This window comes from Calonectris borealis, chromosome 25 (assembly GCF_964195595.1).
Source record: "Calonectris borealis chromosome 25, bCalBor7.hap1.2, whole genome shotgun sequence".
Lineage (NCBI taxonomy): Eukaryota > Metazoa > Chordata > Aves > Procellariiformes > Procellariidae > Calonectris > Calonectris borealis.
Genome location: NC_134336.1, coordinates 2,013,511 through 2,022,194, shown reverse-complemented (window position 1 = coordinate 2,022,194; position 8,684 = coordinate 2,013,511). Strand labels below are relative to the sequence as shown.

Genomic DNA, 8,684 nt, shown 5'->3' with positions numbered 1-8,684 from the left:
AAATGGTGAATTTTAATACCATTTTCTTTCAAAAGTTTTACATATAAATTTGCTGTACCCAGTGTAAAAGTGTCTGCAGCACAGAAATCATCATTGCTGGGCTGACTGCTAAAGACTGATACATTTAGAGAGAAAATATATATCATTTCCAAAATGGAAACTCAGATTGTAAATTAAACTTGTCAATAAATATGGAAATGGTTTCCATTTTCCTCTTCTACCCTGCGCTGCTGAGATTGGTTGTTCCGGTACCATGTTACCAGTGTGGCAAGAGAAATTACCGGCTCCTGCCCTGTCTGTGGCTGACAGGCTCCTGGTGTCAAGAGATCTATTGTCACAGCTTTAAGTCAATGAGTTAATTGTACATGCATCAGTGATAGCAACAACAGAAATTCTTTAGGAACAGAGTCTGGAAGAAGGTAGTTGGGTTTAAGGATCTCAAAAAGACATCATGGACAACTTACCTTCCTAGAAATGTGTGAATGATGGAGTAAGCAACACACAAACATCAGACATTGGTCCATCGTACCACAGATGAGCCTCAGGTGAAATTTCATATTCTGGTGCCTAGTGAGAAAGTTGGATGTGATGAAGAAAGAATTGTCATGCTTTTGGATTTTCGTGTCTGCATATGGGCATGTAAAGTGTTCATCTACCTCCTGGAGAGACAGTTCCTTGCTTAGTCTAAACCAGCACAGTGACACTGGGGACCATGGATCTATCCTGTGTTTTTTCAGCTCATGGTTTTGGCCTTAAATGTCTCTTGGATGAAAGGCTTGCACGTCAGTGTTTGCAAAGCAGTCTGTCCAGATGCTACCTGCTGGTATTGGAAGTTGGATTTAAGAGAAAGCAACTTCTAGAGACAGTCAGGAAGGCAACGCGCTCTGAAGACATAAAATTGAGTAATAAGATATGCCTTAGACCCTTAGGTCCTCCCAGGGGGACCAAACAAACTCAAAACTATCAAAAATGTAATGAAAGCCCATCACTTTGATAAATGGAAAAAATCACCCCAGCATCAGAATGGAAATATAATTTCATTTTATCACACTGCGGTCATTAGCCCGGAGAGCAGAGATCTGAGGTTGGGATGCCACTTACCCTGCCTGGGAACTTACTTGCAATCCCATCAATCCTGACAGGGGTGGTTTAATTTTTTGGTTTTAGTGAGTTCGAGGGATTTTTATTTCTTGGTTCATTAAAACGTTCCTGTGTCTACCTGGCATAGTTGTCCTATTTAATACAAGCCTGTGTTTTTTAAGGTGAGCGGTGGATCTGTTTCATGTGATTACGTGATGTTTGGAGGGTATTTCTATAGGTGAAAGGGCTTCAGGAGGTTGTGCTCTTCTCCCCTCTCCAGGTCACCTCGCATCTTTTGGGGGCTCTGGCTCGTGCTGCCTCACCCGCAGATCAGTGAGGCAGGACCAGCGTGGGATGGGGCTTGCGGCAGGGAGGGGTGGTGGCTGTGACATGGATGCTATGTTGAGAAGGCGCAGCGGATGGTGAGGGCTCATTTGCTATGAGCTGCCCATCTGTCAGTGGCAGGCTGGCAGCTGACATGGTGACAGACACTTACACTTGTTTTGCTGTTGCTGCGCTCCTTTGCAGGTTTCCGAGAGGTCGAGGAGCAGTGCTGAGACACTTCAGCATCGTTACTGCCTTTAGTTTTGTAGCTCTTGGCTCATGCTGTTTCCCTCTCCAGACATCTCGGTGTCCCCCAACTGTTCAGCACTTCTGCAGTCTTTATCAAACCGCTTTTACAGCTGACCCCAATTACTTGCTTTTGAATTCTCACCCCTTCCCCAAAACCTCCTGTGCTCTGAGATGTGTTGTTTTGCATGCTGCTGCCTCCTGCCAGTGGCCTGTCTCTCTGCCTCATAGATCCAGCTCTTTTCTCTTTCCCACTTGTCCACAATTCATTATCCATCCTCTCTTGGGCCAAGGAACACAGTTTTATTTAGGGCCAGAGCCAAACCCATTTCAAGTCTCTGAAAGTCGCCGCCTGACATCAGTGAGGCTGAGTCCAATCTGATGTAACTGCACAGGTTGGTGATGAATCCCCAGCCCTCGCAGTGCTTAGCTAGGTGAATGCTCTGAGCCAGAAAGAAGCTACATCAAGAAAGAGAGCAGGTTCCTCGGGAAACAAAATGAATTTCTTCTCCCCACCATGCTGCTGCTACCAGCCAGGATCCCAGGGTGTAAGCTGGCCTCCCTCTACCTACTTGAAAAGTTTTGGGTTTTTTCCCCTCTCTCTGTGCTTTCAAATACACAGTTAATTGTAAAGAGCTGCGTGCCAAAGTCCAGGCTTTGGCTGAGAGTTAAACACCAAGAGTTAAACCTAAGTCGTCGAGTTATAGAAGGCTCTGCTTTATCAGAGGAGTGTCAGGCTTCCCCTCGCTGTGACTGCTATCAGTAATTAGCACACCCTACAGAGCCTGCTGCTGAACAGTCCACATGCTAAATGCTGCTTTGTCATCAAAGTACAGTAGCTTGTAACTAATTACATCCCAGCTTTATCTGGGCCAGTTCTTCCTTTTAAATACACTTAATAACTCTGCCTTTGAAGGTTCTAGGCATAAAAATAACCACTTCAAATAATCTCCTGAAGACACATGCCACATTAGGTACAGAGCTGAAGTAGGCACCTTGGATTATCTGAGCAAAACAAGAGCCCTGGGCCCCTGCTGGGACATGGATGGAGAGCTGCAGTTCTGGTGTGCTGCCTGTGTGTTGGAGAGGAAGGCTGGAGAGCAAAAGTTCATGTTTTACAAGAGTCCTGTGCATACATTGTCAATAAAGATGTGAGGAAGGAAAACTGGACTGTGCCAAGAGTTGCAATTTGACTTGGCAGCGACTGACCTGAATGGAAAGACTAACAATGTAAGGGCTAAAATTCAGCATTAGTCCCGAGTCCTCCTCCATGACCTGAAGACCATCCATTTCTCTTCCTAAATCATGTTTAAACATTTCGAGTTGCACTGGATTCACGAGACTGTCTTTTGTCATCCTCTCCCTGACCCTGTCAAAAGAAAGACCAAAGAAAACATTTTATTTTCCCGATCTTCGATGTTCCTGTGGGATGGGAAACACCTTTGCACAGAAGGAAGGGCTGCTTAGCATGTTGTGGAAACTGGGTTGGAAGTCGGTGGTCAGACCAGGATTCATGGACCTGGTGCCTGTAAGAGTAAGTCTCCACTGGTGCCTTTAAAGACTATGTGCCGGTTATTGAAGCCAATGCTGTGAAATCTGGGTACCGTAATTAGGCACTAAAATATCCCATAGGGCAGGGTTTTTGTTACAGCTGAGTATTTTTGGTTTGTGTGTTTTATTATTACTTAATTTCCTGTTGTATGGTGAGACCATAAACTCCAGTGATGCTTGGGATAGATGGGAATGTGCCAGTCTCTAGCAGCAGTTTCTGTGTCTTTGTGAGTTAGGGAAATGGCAGAAAATTCAAAAGCAATCCATGTAAGTCTTTGACAGGAGGGAGAAATGGGGCCTGCGGCTCCTCATCCGAAAGCAAGCCAAACAAAAGAAGCAGCTAGTGCAGTGAAAATGTCATGACTGCAAAGCACCAAGGAGGAAATCAACTTTAAGAGGTAGCAGAATGGTACTTTTAAATTAAAGGTGTTAGGGGGATTCCTGGAGGGAAGAGGTTGGGAGTTAGAAGGGAATTCATTACAGAGAGACTGACTGCACTGGTGAATCGCCTGGATCATTTGGGTCCGTTAAACCTATGTCTTACAATGCCCTCAAAATGCAGATGGGATCATTCGGTGTCGGTGACAGCCTGTTTATCTAATCTCAAATGACCTTTAGCAAAGGAGGCTCTGGAGGCAAGATGAATATTTACAACTCCAGCATTTCCCCTGCCACCGCCCCTCCAATTGCAGTTAAAGGTGTTTGTGTGGTCCTGACTGGTGTTCAAGCTAATTTATGTGATCGAGTGGCGGGTGGGTTTAACAGCATTGTTGGTTGTCAAATTGACAGTGGTGTTTTCTTTCATTTGAAACAAAAATGCAAAGGAGGGGAGAGCTGTGCGCACGATGTGGAGATACAGCGCACAAAGACTTCAATCTCAAGGGGCTTGTTTTCTATTTATTTGGGGTAAATTCAGGATCAGCCCCAGAACTGAAGCAAGTCTCATCCGTGGTGTGAACTGGGAGCAACTTTAATAGAGCTGTTGTGGATTTATGTCTGGCCTAACCCCGGAAGAGTCACTCTGCATTTACATTTTAACTCAGTTCTGCCAGTCTGGATTATCTCCAAGAGACTTCCTTGGCTTTGCTGTATAATATTTTTCAGTCACTTCAAGTGCAATTGTTAATGAATATCGGTATGGAAAATAAAAGGAGTAAAAATGAGTAAAAAAAAAGAGTAAATTCAATGAAAAATCAGAAAGCCAACACAAGGAAGGACTGGGCGTGCATTCCCCTATCCAGCTGTGCTGGTATTCCTCTCTCCTTACTGCAATTCCTGCTCTGCCAGCTTTGTGCTAGGCCACCAGCCCCTGCAAAGTCCAGTCGCAAGGATACTTTCCTATGGTCCTTCAAGCCTATTAATCTGTGGCCATTCTGCCAACTCCTTCTTCGCTGTCAGGATGACAATGCCATTACTACAGCCTCGTGCTAAGTGAGCAAGAGGGAGGTGACCATGTCTCATGGGCTTCCCACAACAGCTTCCTCTTAAATGCCTCTTTGATCATGTGAATTCTCACCTAACCCTAAATTCTGCAAAGAGTGATTTTGTTCAGTGGCTCCAGACCCAAGCTATCATCAGATCTGCTCCCCCACAATAATCCTATACTTTGCAGATTTGTCTGCTTTATCACAAGAGTAGGAGAAGGCAGTAAAACGTGTCAGTTTTCAGCTTTAGACAGAGTTGATGATTTGCACAGTTTGCAACTTACCACAAAAAAAAAGAAGATTGTTTTGTCAACACTCACATATGGTGGCTCATTCGGCTATACCAGGACACAATTAATTATTTGAGTGTGCTGTCTATCTGTCAGAGCACTGTAAAGAAAAGTTTTGGGATGCATTGTTTGTTTAATCTATAGTGGCTTTTGTTTGCTTCAGAATGGTGGATATCTTTTCTGTTTTTTTTTTTTTCCTTTTTCTTATCTTACCCGTTTCTAAAGCTTTAATTCCTATAATCCAAATGGTCTCTTTTCTCTTGTTGCTGCCTATCAGTTATCTACCAGATAGCTCTCAGATGGAAGGGCAGCAATAAACGCCCTGCAGCAGCAGCGCTGGTGGCTGCAGCAGTCAGCTGGGGCTGGGACGCAGAGCGTGTCGGAGCGGTCGCTTGAGGCCTGGGCTCATCCCGGCTCTTCGTCAACACTTAACGGAGGTCCTGCATGTAGGGAGTGAGCCGTCACCTGAGTCAGTGAATAAAGACCCTCCCAGGTGTGATTCAGCCCTGAGTCGCTGTCTGTCTGTCTCTCCGCTGACTACAGCCGTGGCCGGGGGTGACTAAACTCCTCAGCTGGATGCCTGGATCCTGCTGGGGTGCGTGGTCCCGGCTCCGAGGCCGTAAGGGACAGCAGAATTGAGGGGCACAGCTAGATGAAGCCATCTCGTGAGTTGGCACACGGGTGGCAGAGCTCAGGAGGGCTGCCCACCATCATCCAGCCCCCGAGGTGGTACCCCCTGCAGTCCTGGGTCAGCGTGTCCTTCTCCACAGCGCTGGAGGAAAGCTGCAGTGCAGGGGCTGAAGCATTGCAGGCTCTTCCCAGATCTTCTCCCCTCCTGCCTGCAGACCGTGGGAAAACCATCCCCACACCATGGCGTGTCTTCCTCCAAAAGGAACATCCTTACACACTGGGGCTCTGGGGCTGCTGTGGTGTTTGCAAAGCACTTTAAAAGCTGTGGAAGTGCCAAGTATCCTTATGGCTGCTATTAGAAAGACTTGCAGTTTTCACAGACAGGTAGCATTCAGGTCAGGAGAGCTTTGGCTGTATTCTCTAGGTGGCAGCTGCTATAAAGGAAACAGATGTTTTGTTACAATTTCTAAGGACCTCTAATAGTTTTGTTAGATCTTGGGGAACAGAGGGCTAAGGTCAGCAGCGAGTTGCCATAGCCAGTGCTGCAGGACTGATTTTATCATGAGAAAAATGTCTGTTTATTAGTGCAGGGGAGAGCTGGGAAAAATATTTCCGGGGGGAGGGGAAGTATTTGTGAGTGTTGGCTTGCTGTAAAAGCCGTGTGTGGACTTGGCTGGGTTTGTAGCTCCCTGTTATCAACTGTTCATGAAACCTCAGAGCAGCAAATGTTTGTTTCCAGAGGTTTCTTAGAAAGAGATCCACTTGCAGAGCGGGGATGGTGGGACCATGGCTTGCTTTGGGTTGCTGAGGATTGTGTTTTGGTGTGTGTCACTGGGTGCTAGGCTCATCAAATCCAGTCCCTGCCTGCTGCAGGCCCTGGGCTGTGTAAGTGCCAACAGGAACAAAAGTGCATTGGGGGATTTTCATCTTCTCCAACAAGAGTAGATCCCCCTCCTTTGTTTTTGGGGCTAACTCAAGGACAGGCCACCCCTCAGTTATACCTAAGGTCCTGCAGTAAACTGATGCTTTAAAAATTATAATAAAACAACCCTACGTGACTTTGGCTTCAGAGTCAGCCTCTCTACAAGATCCCCAGATGTTTTGCTTCCAAAACCTTAATGTCAAGTCTTGGAAGTTTAACTACTCATCTGCATACAGATTTTGCTTAGCTCAGGTCTTTATTTTCTTCTTTGATTTAGTTTGCAATACAGCCTCCTATGCAGGATATTAATTTCATTTTTAACCAGTTTCTTTTATCCTTCAGACTTGAATGCCAGGCACCTTGTGGCAAACTGGGTGGCCACAGGTTTGGAATAGTCAGCGAGTGAGTTCAAAGGCAGTAAAAACATTTCATCTGTTCAAAGACAGCTGTAGTCCCAACTAGTGATTTTTTTTAGTGGTTCTCATAAAAACCAATAATATTTAGTTAGTAAAAGTTTTAAAATAACTCTTTTATAAACAGCATTTGAAGGGTTTTGGTTCAGGTTGCTGAGGAGGTAAATGCCTCTGTGCCCCCTCCCTAGCAGTACATGCTGGCAAACGTTATGGATGCGGTATTTCCTCTACTGAGTCAGAGCAGTGGTCAGGGTGTTTTCTGTCTCTGTGGACCAATTGGTGTCATTGCTTCAGAGGTAAAAAGTGGGACTTTTCAGAGAGAATTGTGCTCGTCTAATTCAATGTTCCTCCTGACCCCACCTCGGATACTTGCAGGGGGTGTGGGAGTCGGGGATAGTGGAGTAACTCACTCAAGGAGGTCTTGCTTTAAGCCTTTGTAACTAGAGCATCTTTTCAACACTGAAATATGAAGTTTGCTATCCTGTCCCAAACTTTTGTTGTTACTAATTATAATTCTGGCTATCCTTGTTCTCTGTACAAATATTCAAAACCATTTCAATGTATTTATGCTTGGAAAGGTTGTACTGTGTACTGGAAGGCAGGGCTTTGCATTACAGAGCAGTCTGCTGTACGGGGTGGCTAATGTTTTCTGGGATGCCATGACACAACTGGTGTGGCAATACAAGGATTTAAGCAGAGAATTTCACAGCTGTTTAACAGGCTTCGTTTTTTTTATTCTTTATTCAGGTATCTAGCATTGAACATCTGAATTATGGTACAGCTTTACAAGTCTGTTCTTGGTAGGCTTTCTGTTCCACAAAGTTTAACAAGTTGTTTTACGAGACCATGAAAACTTTTGCATCCACGGCATCCTATAGTTGGAGAACCTCAGTTCTACATCTTTTTTTTTTTTTTTTTTTTTGAAAAGGCATCTTCTTTTCTTGGTTTTGAATCTGGATGGGGACTGAGCAGTCGGGGAAAAGCACCATCTGCTCCCTTCATGTTTTCAGGCTCTACAAACCAGGGAACAGCCCGTGAGGTCTCAGCAGTTTCTCCCAAGGCACCTGGGCTGGTTCAACAGCATGCCGACCCTTCTCTCTGTGCTGCACCCACCATCACAGCCCAGAGCTGCGGCTCTCTGTGGCACTGATGCAGCAGTGAACAAGTACCCCCTGGTGAGAAAAGCAGCATATTTGCAGAGCAGCAGACAGTGCTCACCAGCTGTAGTCACAGCCAGGCTGATCTTTAAGATAAATGTTATTTAAATTGCTGTATCTCAGCTGCTGTGGGAGCTACACACCTCAGCTTAGCATGCTAAATATACCTTATTAATTGCCTTGCTCTTTACATACACTGGAGGCTGGTGCATCGTTAAATACGCTAGGAACATTTATTACTTGAGGCTTTGTTTCTTATTGGAGTGTTCCAGTTCTCAATGGCTCCTCTGTTTGGGATCAGGTTGGTCCTGGAATATTGCAACTTGTCCTGTTTTTCCCTTCCTCACCAAAGCACAACAGTACAGTGTCCCAGTATCTATATTTAAGTACATCAGGCTCGTACAAAGCAGCATCATTAGACTGGAGGAGTAAATACCTTCTGAGAGTATTTAGTTCTGCTATTTTTCTGTATTGCTGCATTATCTAAAGACAACAACGGAGATTGCTCTTTGCGTTGTGCAAAGGGAGAGACAGCCTCCCAAAGTGCAGTTTGCAATCTAAGTAGGCAATTAGACAAGTGTCAGGCTATAGCCCATATGCAGGTCAGAAACTGAGTCCTTTTCATTCAAGACAGTTCACAGCATGAC

The 8,684-nt window shown here is 45.2% G+C and overlaps 1 protein-coding gene across 6 annotated transcripts in view; it reads left to right on the top strand.

The window, feature by feature from the left end:
- Positions 1-2,580: 2,580 nt before the first annotated feature.
- The window catches only part of LOC142092783 (gap junction beta-5 protein-like), a 109,627-nt gene continuing 103,523 nt past the window's right edge, over positions 2,581-8,684 (top strand). For 3 of the 6 annotated variants that reach the window (XR_012677177.1, XR_012677178.1, XM_075173220.1), the window contains exon 1: positions 2,581-3,188. The gene's annotated coding sequence lies outside the window, so the exon portion shown is untranslated. The remainder of the gene's footprint in view (positions 3,189-8,684) is intronic. The other 3 variants (XR_012677181.1, XR_012677180.1, XR_012677179.1) reach the window with 1 other exon arrangement.